The 17547-nt window shown below is 38.6% G+C and overlaps 1 long non-coding RNA gene across 5 annotated transcripts; it reads left to right on the top strand.

The window, feature by feature from the left end:
• Nucleotides 1–349: 349 nt before the first annotated feature.
• LOC142181624 (uncharacterized) lies at nucleotides 350–16727 on the top strand. Of its 5 annotated transcripts, XR_012710385.1 has the most exons (6): nucleotides 350–874; nucleotides 2458–2518; nucleotides 3009–3060; nucleotides 15067–15127; nucleotides 15618–15669; nucleotides 16377–16727. It is a non-coding gene; the product is annotated as an uncharacterized LOC142181624 (long non-coding RNA). The 5 variants fall into 5 exon arrangements; XR_012710386.1 differs by lacking the exons at nucleotides 15067–15127; nucleotides 15618–15669; nucleotides 16377–16727 and adding exons at nucleotides 3768–3865; nucleotides 4454–4980 and having other exon boundaries at nucleotides 353–874; XR_012710384.1 differs by lacking the exon at nucleotides 15067–15127 and having other exon boundaries at nucleotides 362–874.
• The last annotated feature ends 820 nt before the right edge of the window (nucleotides 16728–17547 follow it).

The following is a 17547-nucleotide window of genomic DNA, read 5'->3' on the forward strand; positions in this document are numbered from 1 at the left end:
TACGTAAATAGTTAATTTAGGCCTAATATGGCTATTTTAATTAATTTTGACTCTTTTGCTTTATTTTATTACAAGAAAAATAAAAATTACAAAAATTATTCCATTAATGTTTTGTAGTCATTTTTAAAAATACCAAAAAAAATAATTTATTTTAATGGTCAGTTTTATTTTAACAGCTATTTTACTTAAGTAGGACTAATTAATAAATGAGATCATATTTTAATCTCGTTCGCGGGGAAAGAATAAAACTTGAGCTCAAGCAACCCATATTTAGGCCTAATTTTGGACCTAACCCATAATTCCCAAGCCCATAATTCCTAGGCCCATACCCCTAACCTAATCCCTAAACCTATATAATAGTACCTAATCCCTAAATGAGGGAGGAGGCCAAAAAACACTCTGCAAAAATGGAATCCGTCATTCCCATGGTCGACTCCCAAAAATTCGTCAGCTAAATTGCCAAGAAAAGACCAAAAAGCTGACTTAGGGATAAAAGAGGCACCTCCTTCTTCAAATATCACGGCAGCCATACATTTGAAATTTTCTTCTCAAACAAAAAACACTTTATTCAATTGGGGATTCTTCATATAAACACATAGTGACATAGCAAAATAAACTTGGGGATTTTGTGGTGAAGGGACGAACGGCAAAAATGGAGGACGGACTTCGGATTCAAGTCCTTTGATTGTTGTTTCAAATGTTAGTTTCTTCTTCTGATTGTCGATTTAAAACCCTGGAATCTGGCGAGTTCGGAGTTTGAGTCGGGTTGAGTTCACGACGAGGTTCTGTCCGTGGTTCCGACGAGGGCCGTTGTGGATTTTTGTCACGGTTCCGGCAGGTTTTCTGGTCTGGTTCGAGGTTTCCATTTTTGGTGGTAAGATTACTTCTTTCATTTTATTATGGTTCTATTACAATGTTATTATAATGTTATGAATGTGAGGTTCTGTTCGAAGTTCCGTTTGTGATCGGCGGCGTTGTCATATTATCGTTTTGTTCTGCTGATTAAGTCTCTGTCTCTGATTGAAGGCTTTTATTTGGTCGAGTTAAACATTAAAGGTCCACTCACGCCTCTCTAATTTGAGATCTATTAATTGCTTTATTTGGTATTTAATCTGATTTATGGAGACCTTGGGTTGAAATTGTGTTTAATTTGCAATACCGATGTGAAATTTATAATAGAACGTATCAGATGTACTTCACACTGATTTCCATGACTCATAAAAAAAATTGTTTTTCCTTTCCTATAAGGCAGTAGAGGTATTTGGAGTGCCATCAAAAGAAACTGATTGAATTGGCAAAAAAAAAATTGATGTGGCTGAACTGGAAAAGATAGTGCTTTAATTAGTGTATTTTTATAGTAAAGAAAAGTGAGCCGAATAAGCATATGATATACAACTCAAAAATATGGTTGGCAGCATCACATATCGTTTTAGTCTATGCTATTGGGTTTAAGTTTTATGTTCTCAAATTGACAAAAAAAAGTTAATCCATGTGATGTTAATTTTGCGTTTTGAGTGAACCGTGATTAAACTTGGAGTATTCTGATTATTTGATGTTACAACCCATATCCACATGTGTTAGTTCATGCCATATATTAGTTAACATAAATCCAAGAAAGAATTATCTTTGAGATGATAAGAAGTCAATCCTATTGGTCTTAAGTGATACAAGAGTGTATAAGGGTGATTAACAAGTATTAGAAGTTAAATGAATCAAGGATGTTGTAACTCGTATTTTCAGGTAAATCTAGCAGTGCTTAATACACTCAAGAGGTCATTTATTAAGGTATTGTAATCATATAATATCCGTATCATAAGTATTGAAGTCAAACGAGTTATGAAACAAAAGTCGACAAAGGTTGTCTCAACTTAGGTTCATAATTTTACTTAAACATTAGGTAAAATGTTTCTAATCTTTTATCCTAATTTACAAGTAATTACGGGGTGATCTACCAACCAAATTAAAGATATATGAGTCTAGTTTCCAAATCATTAAACCGTTCATCGATACGATCTCGGAGTAGAGAGATATTTGTATTTTCGCGAGACCGCGCCAAACACCTCTCTATTGGGCCCACTAAGGCGGTTTAAGATATTTGGACTTATATAGGATGCCTCCAACCCATTTTAAGTCATTTATTCTCACTATTTTCAGACCTTAGAACCCTAGTAACATCTTCTCAAGGTTATCTCAAGATTCAAGACCCAAAAAAAGGGCAAACAACACAAATCAAGTGTCGGGAATTCCGTGGCACTAGTAAGTCTCTTGTTCTTCTTGTTGTTGCTCATTTTTGTGTCGTTCCAGCTCGTGTGGGAGGTTGTTTTAAAGGGTTTATGTTCTGTAAATACTCCCTCATGTTCTTTACATCAATCCTAAGTGATTTCAAGCCTTCTAAAGTGATTCTAGTGCCGAAAAACACTAATTGATCGCTAGTTTCGTTTTTTGTTGTTGTGGCAGCATTGGAGGGATATTTCATGGAAATTTAAGGTAAAATTGGAGTTGTTCTTTCTGTATAAAGGTAAGGAACCTCTTACTCTATATGTATTTAAGATTATCCAAGTTGCGGCTAAGCCATTGAAGCTAGAACTTGTGAAATATATATCGAAAGGCTTGGTAGTAATGTTATTGTTTTGTGGACTGTTTTGCGTTGCTGTTGGGATGCGTATTTTACTACTGTTTTGTGGAGTTTTGGAGGAGGAAGGGTGTGGAGAAACACCATATATATGTAGGGTTGTGGGATGATAGTTATTCGTAACATTTCCGGGTCGTTTGACACGACTACGGTGGTCGTCGTATGTATGGAGTGATTAGGCTGTGCGTGGACTATTTTGGGAGGCTCAATATGTTTATTATTGATGTTGTTTGGGCTGTTTGGTGACTGTTTTGAATGGTGTGAAGTCATATATATAGGGGAGGTGCTGTCCGTTTCATCGTAAAATAGGTTGTGGTCGATACATAATAGTTATGATGCTTAAATGATAACGATAGTATCGTTTCTCTTATTGTAGACTAAGGAGTTTTGAAAATTGCATAGCTTGATATTGGGGCAGTATATACAAGGTATGTGAGGCTATCCCTTTCCTTCTTTTGCACGACTCTGATTGTACATAATGTAATGAACGAGCTTCCAAGATACTCTACTCTTAGAAGCTAGCAGTACTTACATTGTTTTCCCTCTTATGGAACGATTGATGTTAATGTTGCTTCTCTTATTCTTATGTTATCAATGTTGTTGGTACTTCCTGATTCTTATAAGGTTCATAATGAAGAGTTAGTCCTAATAACGTGTACAGAGGATACCGACCTTACGTCACTCCGAAAGGTTTAGAATGTGATTCCATGAGTCGAGCATGCATTATATATATGTATCTATTTTACTCTACCGAGCCACACTATAGTTGGCCGGGTACGGCACCTATTGTGCAACCATTGATCAGTTGGGTTTTACCGAGCTCCACATTGCCGGGTACGATTCTACCGAGCCTTATGATGGCTGGGTACGTTTTTTTACTGAGCCTATTATGGCCAGGTACGATATGATGATGATGATGCCCACAGAGGCGAATGTTTTAAAGGTTTATGTATTTATACATATGTATCATGCATTTCATGTCAGTAGCCCTCAGAGGTACTAAGATGTTACAGGTTGTATATTCTCTATCCTTGCTTACATTACTGATCGTATTCATGGTTCCCTGCCTTACATACTCAGTACTTTATTCGTACTGACGTCCTTTTATTTGTGGACGCTGCATGTCGTGCTGCAGGTCCTGATAGACAGGCAGGTGCAGCTCCCCCACCATAGTAGGCTATCCAGTTTAGCGGTGATTGGCGAGATCCCTTCTCCGAATTTGCCTTGGTCTTGGTATGCATTGTTGTTATAGACATTATGGGTATGTCGGGGCCCTGTTCTGGCTATGTTGCAACACTTATGTTCATTTAGAGGCTCATAGACAAGTGTCGACTCATGTATAGTTTGGTATGCCTTGTCGGCTGGTTTTTGTTATATAGTCTTTCATAGTAGCGTGGTAGCTCATACCTTATATGTAGTTTCTTGATTGTCTGGTCATCCCCTGCTATGTATGTTCATGCCGTCATATTTTATTGCTGGTTGTCCATGATCCAGGTCTACCATTTATATTGATCTCGTCAGCCCTAAAAGATAATAATGAAGGTTAGATGAAATGTACGTTGGTGCTCGGCAAGTATGGTCGGGTGCTAGTCATGGCCCTCCAGTTTGGGTCGTGACAAACTTGGTATCAGAGCAAGTCTGTCCTAGGGATTGTCTATGAGCCATGTCTAGTAGAGTCTTGATTATGGATGTGTAGCGCGCCACATTTATAATCAGGAGGCTACATGACATCTAGGGTTATTACCTTCTTCCTGAATCTAGATCGTGCGTAGAGTTGAGTCGTAAGTGTTTGTCTCTAATATTCACCTTGTTTTCTTTCAGCGATGCCTTCGACTAGGAAGCAAACAATTAGTAGACGGCTTGATACAGCTGTGGGAGAGGGTACCAGTCAGGTGCCCCAAGCCAGAGCAGGCCAAAGTGAGGCTCAGAGTGAGATGCCGTCTCATACCTCATCTACCCCGTCTCCTCCAGAGGATATTAGGAGGCACCCAACACCTCCAGTTCCTCCGTCTGGCACTACAGACTAGGATATGCGGAGTGCTTTGCAGTTATTGACTAGTTTGGTAGCTACTCAGGCTCAGAGGCAGAATATAGGTGCTGCTGAGAATAGGGCTGTATTTTGTCCCGGGCCCGGGCCTTAGTGGGCCTAACGGGCCGGGCCTCGCGGTCCCGGGCTTCGTGGTCCCGGGCTCTGGCGGTCCCGGGCCTGGCGGTCCCGGTCTTCGTGGGCCTAATGGGTGGAACCGGCCCGTGACGGGCCTAAGCCCACATGGTCCTGTGCTTAACGGGCCGGGCTCGTGGGCTTCGCGGGCCTAGCGGGTTTTTTTTTTTTTTTTAAAGACAATTTCTTGTAGTATCATGGCTATATTAATATGTAGTATATATGTATATCTAATTATTAAAGTGCTTGACGAAAAAGAAAATAACAAAACAATAGTAAAACACTAAATTGTCATGCATAAATATCACTTCTTGATATTATATTGTATCTTATGTATATATATTCTCTTATATATTTTCTTTTAGTATATATATTGTATCTTATGTATATATTGTAGCTTATAAATATATTTTCTTGTAGTATATATATTGTATATTATGTATATATTGTAGCATAATATATTTTCTTGTAGTATATTATATTGTATCTTATGTATATATATTCTCTTATATATTTTCTTGTAGTATATATATTGTATATTATGTATATATTGTAGCATAATATATTTTCTTGTAGTATATATATTGTATCTTATGTATATATATTCTCTTATATATTTTCTTGTAGTATATATATTGTATATTATGTATATATTGTAGCTTATAAATATATTTTCTTGTAGTATATATATTGTATATTATGTATATATTGTAGCATAATATATTTGCTTGTAGTATATTATATTGTATCTTATGTATATATATTCTCTTATATATTTGCTTGTAGTATATTATATTGTATCTTATGTATATATATTCTCTTATATATTTTCTTGTAGTATATATATTGTATCTTATGTATATATTGTAGCTTATAAATATATTTTCTTGTAGTATATATATTGTATATTATGTATATATTGTAGCATAATATATTTTCTTGTAGTATATTATATTGTATCTTATGTATATATATTCTCTTATATATTTTCTTGTAGTATATATATTGTATATTATGTATATATTGTAGCATAATATATTTTCTTGTAGTATATTATATTGTATCTTATGTATATATATTCTCTTATATATTTTCTTGTAGTATATATATTGTATCTTATGTATATATTGTATCTTATAAATATATTTTCTTGTAGTATATATATTGTATATTATGTATATATTGTAGCATATAAATAATTCTAAGTATAGACAAAGAAATATTGCGAAAAGAAGCTCATGGGTAGAAGCAATAAATTTTATTACCAAAAAATGACATATCTTTCTTAGTCATCCTTCCCCCAATGGAATGAGCACAACAAGGTACTAATACCACCATTAGAAGGAAAAAAACTAAGGAAGATGTGCCAAAATACAAGTTACATATTATTCTATGTATTATCTCTAACAAATCTCATAAATCCTTCAAGGTTCGGAGGAGGTTGCGTTGGTGGTGGTGGAAAAGAAGCTTGTTCATCACCACTTCCGGGCGAAGCCGAATCCTCCGTAAGTTCCGCTATCATTTCTTCATAAGCTTCATCTATCGCCGGTTGTGCTTCTGCAATTCCAAAGTTTCTTCTTTCCGAGCGGATCCAATCTCTAAACAATACTGATTTTTCCAAGCTATCCCTCATAGACGCTCTATGATCACCTATTTGCAGTCTTGCTTGACTGAAAGCGCTCTCTGATGCAACAGTTGAAGCTTGAATTGATAAAATATCCCGAGCCATCCTTGCAAGAACAGGAAAATGTTTTTCCCTTGCCTTCCACCATTCCAAAAGATCAAAAGAGCCGTCTGGATTCTCCTTTTCAAGTCCCTGAGACAAATAAACTTGAAGCTCATTTAGATGTGAAGTTTCATCATAATTTTCACCTTGAGACCCCCTGAACTCCGTCCAAGATTTAAGAGCTTTTAAGCCCGCAACTCTTTTAGAGGATTGTGAGCTAGACGAAGTAGGGGTTGGAATAGTTGGCCTAGCATGCTCTAAGGCAAGTTGATAAGCATTATAAACTGTTTGAGCGTTAATCTTAATTGAAGCTTTTGCATCTGCAAGTGTCGCAATTTCCTCATTTGAAAGATCTAAAGCCTTATAAATATTTGAATACCAAAAATGAGGACCTCCCAATTTCATTGTAGGATTTAGCATTGCAGCAAGACCATAAATAGGAGGGATAGGAAAAAATATTTTTTAAACTTTTGTTTCATTTCATTTATAGCAAGTTCATAAATATCCCCACCCTCACTAAATTCAACAAACAAATCAGATAGTGCTGCAATATAAACTAAACAGTTTGAAATAGTAGGATAATATTGCCCAGAAAATGCATTTGTTGCAATTTGAAAATGTTCTAAAAAATCTAAAAGAATTTTAACATTAGTCCAATCTTGAGTGGTAAGCATTTCATCATCATCTTCACCACCTACCCGAGAATTAAACGTTGCATTAATTGGGTTTCTATATTCATATGCTACTACTAAACTTTCGTACATACAATTCCATCTAGTCGGGCAAGGTTTAGGAACCTTTCTTTCTCTAAGGCCATATTCATCACATTTTTTAAAATACTCTCTAAGTCTACTTCTACGGTTTGAATAAAAAAGCCAATTAAGAGCCATTCTAACCTTTTCAATTTCTATGTTTAATATTCGCATACCATCACCGACAATTAAATGATAAATATGACAAATACATCTAACATGGAAAATATTAGTAAATGCAGGATTTAGTGTTGTTGTAAGCATGCCTATAGCACTGGTGTTACTAGAAGCATTATCCATTGAAATTGCCATTATTTTATCGCTAAAGCAAAAATATCTACAAATATCTGCAACAGTGTTAGCTATAAATTTACCTGTGTGACGCGAATTAATTATTCTATATGCAATTATGCGTTTTTGCATTATCCATTCTTCATCTATCCAATGACTTGTAACAGTTAGGTAATCACAATCATTACCACTTCTACCAATATCAGTAGTAATAGAAATCCGATTAGGTATATGAGTAAATAAATAACGCAAATATTGTTCATATTCATGTTTGAATTTATAAATATCACTCTTAACTGTTGCGCGAGGCCAACCTTTATAAGTAGGATTAAACACTCTTCTAATATAATGAACCCAATTAGGATTAGAAGCAAAAGTATAAGGTAAGCACATAACAGTAATCATCTTTGCTAATTCTTCACGATCTCTATTTGGATCGTAATATAAAATACCTCCAGTGACAGTGTTAATTCCTGGTTGAACTAGATTTGAACCTGTACTAGGGTTAATCGCAGAATCTACACTTGTCCCCTCTAGATGCGCTTTCATTTGAAAAAATCTAGCCTTATCTCTAGGGTGTGTTTTTATGTGCCTAGTCAAACTACCTGTGCCGCTACGGTCTCCTACATATTTATGCGACATTAATTTCCCACAAGTTTTACACTTAGCCTTATTTTTTTCTCTTACTTGAGTAAAAAAATTCCAAACTAATGATGTTTCTAAGCGTTTAGCAGGTTCTCTATTAAAAGTAGGAGTTTCTACAGGTGGGTCGACCGGTGCATCACTTGGGTTATTAAGAGGACTAGTAGGTGTATCATCTAAATCCGGTGCTTGAGTTTCATCATCATCCTCATTTTCCTCATTATTTTCTAAGATGGTTTCATTAGGATAAAGAGCATTCATAATTTCATCATCTAATCTATCACCTGGTGCAACATTATGATAAAATTCACTATCGGTAAATTGAAAACAAGGGTGATCACTATCAAGAATTACGGAAGGAGGAGGACGTCTAGGTTGGCGACTACTTTCAACTTGCTTATCTTTTCTAGGTCGGGGAGCCGGGGGAAGGGTAGTTGGTTGGCCACTACTTTCACCGGTTTTATCTTTTCCTTTACCAAACATTTTTTTCAAAGTAAATGCCATATTAATTATAATTATGCAAACTAAACCACACAAAAATATATTATAAAAACGTAAGAGTTGAAACGAGTTTACCGGATTGCCGAACAACTTCTTGAAAATTGAAAATCGTTGAACACTTGAAAACTTCAATTCAACAACTTCACAATTTTTCACGAAATTTCAACAATAAATTAAGTAATTGTAGTAGAGAGATTGAGAGAGATTGAGAGATATTGAGAGATATTGATGAATTGGTGAATAAAAATGAAAGAATGAGGGGGTATTTATAGTTGAGAAATGGGGAAAAGTGTAATTATATAAAGTTTGGGGTTAAAATAAAGTTTGGGGGCCAAATGGCCATTTTTTTAACTTAAAAAACGGTCATATTTTCAGCCCAAACGGCTAGATTTTAAATATGGCCGTTTGATTTTTTTTTTTTTTTTTTTTTTTTTTAAAATAGCCGTTGGGCCCGCCAGGCCCGCCAGGACCGGCCCAGGCCCGCCTGCCGGTCCCGGGCCAAACGGTCCCGGGCTCGTGGGCTCAACCATGGAGACCAGCCCGTGACGGGCTCAGAGGCCCACCAAGACCGGCCCACCCAGGACCGGCCCACCAGGCCCACCAGGCCCGTTAGGACCGCGGGCCCGGTCCGGTCCGGTTCAGGCCCGGCCCACCGAGCAGCATTAGCTGAGAAACCAGTTAGTACGAGAGTTCGTGATTTTATTAATTTAGACCCTCCAGTGTTTACCGGATCAGACCCCAAGGAGGACCCACAGACTTTTATTGACCAGGTTCATCGTACACTTCGGGTTATGCATGTTAGTGATACAAAGGCAGTAGAGTTGGCTTCTTATCGGCTACGGGATTTAGCGGTTCTCTGGTATGATATTTGGGAGAGATCTAGGGGTCCGAACACTCCTCCAGCTGTGTGGAAGGAATTTTCTGAGGCCTTTCTTTGTCACTACTTGCCAGTTGAGATTCGAAGAGCTAGAGCTGATAAGTTCTTGAACCTTAGACAAGGTAATATGAGTGTGCAAGAGTACAGTATGCAGTTTGATTCTTTGGCAAGGTATGCTCCCCATATGGTGGCCGAGATGAGTGATAGGGTGCATTTGTCCGTGAACGGATTGGGACCACATCTGATAAATGAGTGCACGACAGCCTCCTTGGTGGAGGGCATGGATATTTCCCGTATTCAGGCTTATGCCCAGACCCTAGAGGATCGTAAGTGCCAGCAGAGGGAAGTTAGGGAGCAGAATAGGGGCCAATATAAGAGGGCGAGATTTGCAGGGTATTCTGATGACTCCAGAGGCAGCATCAGGCCACAGTTTTCAAGGAGTTCGGCACCACCTGTAGCTAGTGCTCCTCTACAATTTCAGAGGCCTCGATATGATTGATCCTATTCTGGTCCAGGTCAGAGTTCGCGGGCATATGGCTCGCAACATCACAGGGATACTAGTCAGATGAGACCCCCAACACCACATTGTGATCAGTGCGGCAAGGCCCACTTTGGACTGTACCGTCGAGGTTCTGATGCGTGCCATTCGTGCGGACATCCTGGCCATATGATGCGGGATTGTCCTAACAGAGGAGGTGATGTTATGGCTCAACCGACTAGATCTATGTCTGGTTCTTCCTCATCAGTTCGACCTCCAGCACAGGGTTTTCAGCAGTCGACAGGTCGTGGTAGGAGTAGAGGTGCACTGCCGAGTTCGAGTGGTGCTCAAAATCGAACCTATGCTCTAGAAGGTCGACATGATCTCGAGTCGTCTCCAGATGTTGTTACAGGTATTATATTTGTGTTTTCTTATGATGTATATGCGCTGATTGATCCGGGATCTACATTATCATATGTTACACCCTTTGTGGCTAATAAGTTTGGCATTGATCCTGAATTTATAAGTAAACCCCTTACGGTATCTACTCCGATAGGAGATTCTGTGATTGCTAGAAGGGTATATAGAGGTTGCACTGTGATGATTTGTAGTCGTCAAACCTCGGCAAATTAATTTGAGTTAGAAATGGTTGATTTTGATGTGATAATGGGAATGGACTGGTTGGCCTCATGCTATGCAAATGTTGACTGCCGTACGAAGATGGTTAGGTTCCAATTTCCGGGTGAACCCATCGTTGAATGGAAAGGGAACATTGCTACACCGAAAGGTAGGTTTATTTCATATCTTAAGGCAAGGAAAATGATCTCAAAGGTTACATTTATCATCTCATTCACGTTAGGGATGCGGAGGCGAAGCCGCCTACTCTACAATTAATCCCCGTGGTCAACAAATTTCCAGATTTTCCCAGATGAACTCCCAGGCCTTCCTCTTGAAAGGGAGATTGAGTTTAGCATTGATGTGTTGCCTGAAACTCAACCGATCTCTATCCCTCCATATAGAATGGCCCCGGCAGAGTTGCGAGAGTTGAAGGTGCAGTTGAAGGACTTGCTGGATAAGGGCTTCATTAGGCCTAGCACCTAACCTTGGGGTGCACCAATCCTATTCGTGCGGAAGAAAGATGGGTCGTTACGAATGTGTATCGACTATCGACAGTTGAATAAGTCTACTATAAAGAACAAGTATCCACTTCCAAGAATTGATGACCTGTTTGACAAACTCCAGGGTGCCAAGTATTTCTCCAAGATTGATTTACGTTCAGGGTATCATCAGGTGAGGGTTAAGGAGAAGGATATTCCAAAGACGGCCTTCCGGACAAGATACGGGCACTTTGAGTTCTTGGTGATGTCGTTCGGGCTAACAAATGCCCCAGCAGCTTTTATAAATATCATGAATACTATATTTAGGCCCTATCTTGATGTGTTCGTGATTGTATTCATTGATGACATTCTAGTATATTCTCGTTCGGTGGTGGAACATGCATGCCACTTGCGGATAGTATTACAGACGCTTCAGGATCGTAAGTTATATGCTATGCTCTCCAAATGTGAATTTTGGCTGAACTCAGTAGCATTCCTTGGCCATGTGATATCTGACGAGGGTATTAGTGTCGACACTCAGAAGATCGATGCAGTAAAGAATTGGACGAGACCTACAACACCATCAGAAGTCCGCAGCTTCCTAGGGCTAGCAGGATATTATAGGCAGTTTGTGGAAGGGTTTTCCTCTATATCATCACCATTGACTAAGTTAACACAGAAAGCTACCAAGTTCCAGTGGTCTGACACTTGTGAACGTAGTTTTCAGGAGCTGAAGAATCGATTGACATCCGCACTAGTGCTCACTCTTCCTGAAGGAACAGAAGGTTATATGGTATATTGTGATGCCTCAGGTATAGGTTTGGGGTGCGTATTGATGCAGCGTGGGAAGGTGATTGCTTATGCATCAAGACAATTGAAGAAGCATGAAAAGAATTATCCAACCCATGATTTGGAATTGGCTGCAGTAATATATGCTTTGAAGATATGGCAGCACTACTTATACGGCATCCATGTTGACATCTACACAGATCACAAGAGTTTACAATACATCTTCAAGCAGAAAGAGTTGAATTTGAGGCAGCGTAGGTGGCTCGAATTATTGAAAAACTACGACGTCGAGATATTGTATCATTCCGGTAAAGCCAATGTTGTGGCAGATGCTCTCAGCCATAAATCAATGGGAAGCTTAGTACATATTGAGGCATATAGATGGGGGTTGACTAAAGAGCTTCATCAGCTAGCCAATATGAGAATCAGATTGTTAGACTCTGATGACGGAGGTGTTACTGTACAGAATACATCAGAATCATATTTGGTAGCCTAGGTAAAAGCACGGCAATATGAAGATCCTATCTTAGTACGATTAAGAGAGAGCATTCAGTAGTGTAAAAGTATGGCCTTTGAGATCGGAAGAGATGGGGCACTGAGATACCAGGGCCGATTATGTGTGCCTAATGTGGCAGGGTTGCGAGAGAAGATTATGAATGAGATTCATCAATCTCGATATTCCATCCATCCCGGCTCGACAAAGATGTATCATGATGTCAAGGAGCAGTATTGGTGGGATAACATGAAGAAGTCTATTGCAGAATTTGTAGCCCAGTGTCCCAATTGTCAACAAGTAAAGATAGAACATAAGAAACCCGGTGGATTGCTTCAGAATATAGAGATTCCGACCTGAAAAAGGGAGGTGATTAATATGGACTTCATTATTGGATTACCTCGCTCTTATCATAAGTTTGACTCCATCTGGGTGATAATTGATCGACTTACAAAATGTGCCCATTTTCTGCCAGTTAAGACAACTTACACGGCTGAAGATTATGTGAAGTTGTATATCAAGGAGATTGTTAGGCTTCATGGTGTGCCGGTATCTATTATATCAGAACGAGGAGCTCAATTTACAGCTAACTTTTGGAGGTCTTTTCAGAAGGGTTTAGGCACACAAGTGAATCTCAGCACTGCATTTCATCCGTACACTGACGGACAGGCTGAACGTACCATTCAGACACTGGAAGATATGCTACGAGCATGTGTTCAATATTTTAAGGGAAATTGGGATGACCATCTTCCACTCATAGAATTCGCCTACAATAATAGCGACCATTCCAGTATTAAAATGGCCCCATACGAGGCATTATACGGGAGAAGATGTAGATCACCAGTTGGATGGTTCGAAGTCGGTGAAACAGAATTATATGGGCCAGATTTGATTCACCAAGCTATTGAGAAGGTGAAAGTGATACAGGAGCGATTGAGGACGGCACAAAGCAGGCAAAAATCTTATTCCGATGTCCGACGTCGTGATCTGGAGTTTGAGGTTGGTGATTGGGTTTTCCTGAGGATATCACCAATGAAGGGTATTATGCGTTTTGGGAAGAAAGGTAAGCTGAGTCCAAGGTATATCGGGCCATATAAAATTCTTCGACGGATTGGACAGGTTGCTTATGAGTTAGAATTGCCATCCGAATTGGAATTTGTCCACTCGGTATTCCATGTATCTATGTTGAGGAAATGTATTGGAGACCCTTCTCGAGTCGTCCCTATCAAAGATGTACAAGTTACAGAGGACCTATCATATGAAGAAGTTCCAGTGGCGATATTAGATCGACAAGTCCGCAAGCTGAGAACAAAAGATGTTGCTTCCGTCAAAGTATTGTGGAGGAACAAAAATATAGAAGAAATGACATGGGAAGCAGAAGAGGAGATGAAGTCTAAATACCCTTACCTATTCCAGAATGAAGATAAGAAGGATGCTGGTGGAAGACAGGATACATTGGAAGGTGAAATGACTCTATGAGGTAAGTAATAATTTGAGAATACTCCTCCTTAATACAAAATGGTGATATGTAGATAATGTAAATATGCATAATGCTTTGTGTAGCCTTGTGAAGCCATATGTTGGGCTTAATTGCTTGCAAGTTTTGCTAGTGACCATTTTATAGGGGAAAATTGATCGGAAATTTCCATTGGAATCCACGATGATTTAAACTCCCCATGAACCCTTACATTCGATGACGAATGTTCCTAAGGGGGGGAGGGTGTTACAACACATATCCACATGTGTTAGTTCATGCCATATATTAGTTAACATAAATCCAAGAAGAAATTATCTTTGAGATGATAAGAAGTTAATCCTATTGGTCTTAAGTGATACAAGAGTGTATAAGGGTGATTAACAGGTATTAGAAGTTAAATGAATCAAAGATGTTGTAACTCGTATTTTCAGGTAAATCTAGCGGTGCTTAATACACTCAAGAGGTCATGTATTAAGGTATTTTTAATCATATAATATCCGTATCATAAGTCTTGAAGTCAAATGAGTTATGAAACAAAAGTCGACAAAAGTTGTCTCAACTTAGGTTCATAATTTTACTTAAACATTAGGTCAAATATTTCTAATTGTTTCTCCTAATTTACAAGGAATTACGGGGTAATCTACCAACCAAATTAAATATCTATGAGTCTAGTTTCCAACGCATTAAACCGTTCATCGATACGATCTCAGAGTAGAGAGATATTTATATTTTTGCGAGACTGCGCCAAGCACCTCTCTATGGGGCCCACTAAGGCGGTTTAAGATATTTGGACTTATATAGGATGCCTCCAACCCGTTTTAAGTCATTTCTTCTCACTATTTTCAGACCTTAGAACCCTAGGAACATCCTCTCAAGGTTCTCTTAAGATTCAAGACCCAAAAAAAGGGCAAACAACACAAATCAAGTGTCAGGAATTCCGTGGCGCTAGTAAGTCTCTTGTTCTTCTTCTTGTTGCTCATTTTTGTGTTGTTCCAGCTCGTGTGGGAGGTTTTTTGAAAAGGTTTATGTTTTGTAAATACTCCCTCATGTTCTTAATATCAATCCTAGGTGATTTCAAGCCTTCTAAAGTGATTCTAGTGCCGAAAAATACTAATTGATCGCTAGTTTCGCTTTTTTGTTGTTGTGGCAGCATTGGAGGGATATTTCAAGGAACTTTAAGGTCAAATTTGAGTTGTTATTTATGTATAAAGGTAAGGAACCTATTACTCTATATGTATTTAAGATTATCCAAGTTGCGGCTAAGCCATTGAAGCTAGAACTTGTGAAATATATATCGAAAGGCTTGGTAGTAATGTTATTGTTTTGTGAACTGTTTTGCGTTGCTGTTGGGCTGCGTATTTTACTACTGTTTTGTGGAGTTTTGGAGGAGGAAGGGTGTGTAGAAACACCATATATATGTAGGGTTGTGGGATGATAGTTATTCATAACATTTCCGGGTCGTTTGACATGACTACGGTGGTCGTCGTATGTATGGAGTGATTAGGCTGTGCGTGGACTATTTTGGGAGGCTCAATATGTTTATTATTGATGTTGTTTAGGTTGTTTGGTGACTGTTTTGATTGGTGTGAAGTCATATATATAGGGGAGGTGTTGTCCGTTTCATCGTAAAATAGGTTGTGGTCGATACATAATAGTTATGATGCTTAAATGATAACGATAGTATCGTTTCTCTTATTGTAGACTAAGGAATTTTGACAATTGCATGGCTTGAGATTGAGGCAGTATATACAAGGTATGGGAGGCTATCCCTTTCCTTCTTTTGCACGACTCTGATTGTACATAATGTAATGAACGAGCTTCCAAGATACTCTACTCTTAGAAGCTAGCAGTACTTACATTGTTTTCCCTCTTATGGAACGATTGATGTTAATGTTTCTTCTCTTATTCTTATGTTGTCAATGATGTTGGTACTTCCTGATTCTTATAAGGTTCATAGTGAAGAGTTACTCCTAATAACGTGTACAGAGGATACCGACCTTACGTCACTTCGAAAGGTTTAGAATGTGATTCCATGAGTCGAGCATGCATTATATATATGTATCTATTTTACTCTACCGAGCCACGCTATAGTTGGCCGGGTATGACACCTATTGTGCAACCACTGATCATTTGGGTTTTACCGAGCTCCACGTGGCCGGGTACGATTCTACCGAGCCTTATGATGGTCGGGTACATTTTTTTACCGAGCCTATTATGGCCGGGTACGATATGATGATGATGATGCCCACATAGGCGAATGTTTTAAAGGTTTATGTATTTATACATATGTATCATGCATTTCATGTCAGTAGCCCTCAGAGGTACTAAAATGTTATAGGTTGTATATTCTCTATCCTTGCTTACATTACTGATTGTATTCATGGTTCCCTGCCTTACATACTCAGTACTTTATTCGTACTGACGTCCTTTTATTTGTTGGTGCTGCATGTCGTGTTGCAGGTCCTGATAAACAGGCAGGTGCAACTCCCCCACCATAGTAGGCTGTCCAATTCAGCGGTGATTGGCGAGATCCCTTCTCCGGACTTGCCTTGGTCTTGGTATGCATTTTTGTTATAGACATTATGGGTATGTCGGGGCCCTGTTCCGGCTATGTTGCAGCACTTATGTTCATTTAGAGGTTCATAGACAAGTGTCGACTCATGTATAGTTTGGTATGCCTTGTCGGCTGGTTTTTGTTATATAGTCTTTCATGGTAGCGTGGTAGCTCATACCTTATATGTAGTTTCTTGATTGTCTGGTCATCCCCTGCTATGTATGTTCATGCCATCATATTTTATTGCTGGTTGTCCATGATCCAGGTCTACCATTTATATTGATCTCGTCAGCCCTAAAAGATAATAATGAAGGTTAGATGAAATGTACATTGGTGCTCGGAAAGTATGGTCGGGTGTTAGTCATGGCCCTCCAGTTTGGGTCGTGACATTTGAGTTCATGCCAATTATGTTGAAGACATTAAATTTGAAATTGGATCTTGTTTGAATGAAAGGTTAATCTATTTGTGGGAAAAATAATCACAAATCATCGTAGTTTGCTTTAGGCACATAATTAAATTATTATGGCTACGAGTATGGTTCCTATGACGTAGTTGTGATTTATAATTTCCAAATTCGGGGGTGCATTTCATGTGACCTGATCATAACAATTTCAGACAATAAAACCCCTTTGAAATAATTTGAGGTGTGCCGTGCCGAACAAAAATCTTAAATGCATGGCCCTCATTGAATTAGTTTTGAATCCTTTAGAAATCGAGGTGTGCCATTTAGCGAATTTTCCATGGCCCTCGCAAACTTAAAAATGTGTAGTTGCTTTAGGCGCGCTAGTTAATAATTTACCTTCCTAAACTCGGGTGAGCATTTATGTGACCCAAATCCAAATCTCAACAACTTTGGATAAAATATGTCGGGGACCGTGGGTGTATTTATGTGAGGTGGTTGAGGACGTATTTTAAATGACGTTGCAATCTTACTTAAAAATGATTAAAAGCGGTTAATTAGTTAAAATTGCACCATAGGCTAAAACATATATTAAATCAAGAAAATAGGCCAAATATAACAGTTGAGCGACCGTGCTAGAACCACGAAACTCGGGAATGCCTAACACCTTCTCCCGG

Source organism: Nicotiana tabacum, chromosome 6, assembly GCF_000715075.1.
Source record: "Nicotiana tabacum cultivar K326 chromosome 6, ASM71507v2, whole genome shotgun sequence".
Classification (NCBI taxonomy): domain Eukaryota; kingdom Viridiplantae; phylum Streptophyta; class Magnoliopsida; order Solanales; family Solanaceae; genus Nicotiana; species Nicotiana tabacum.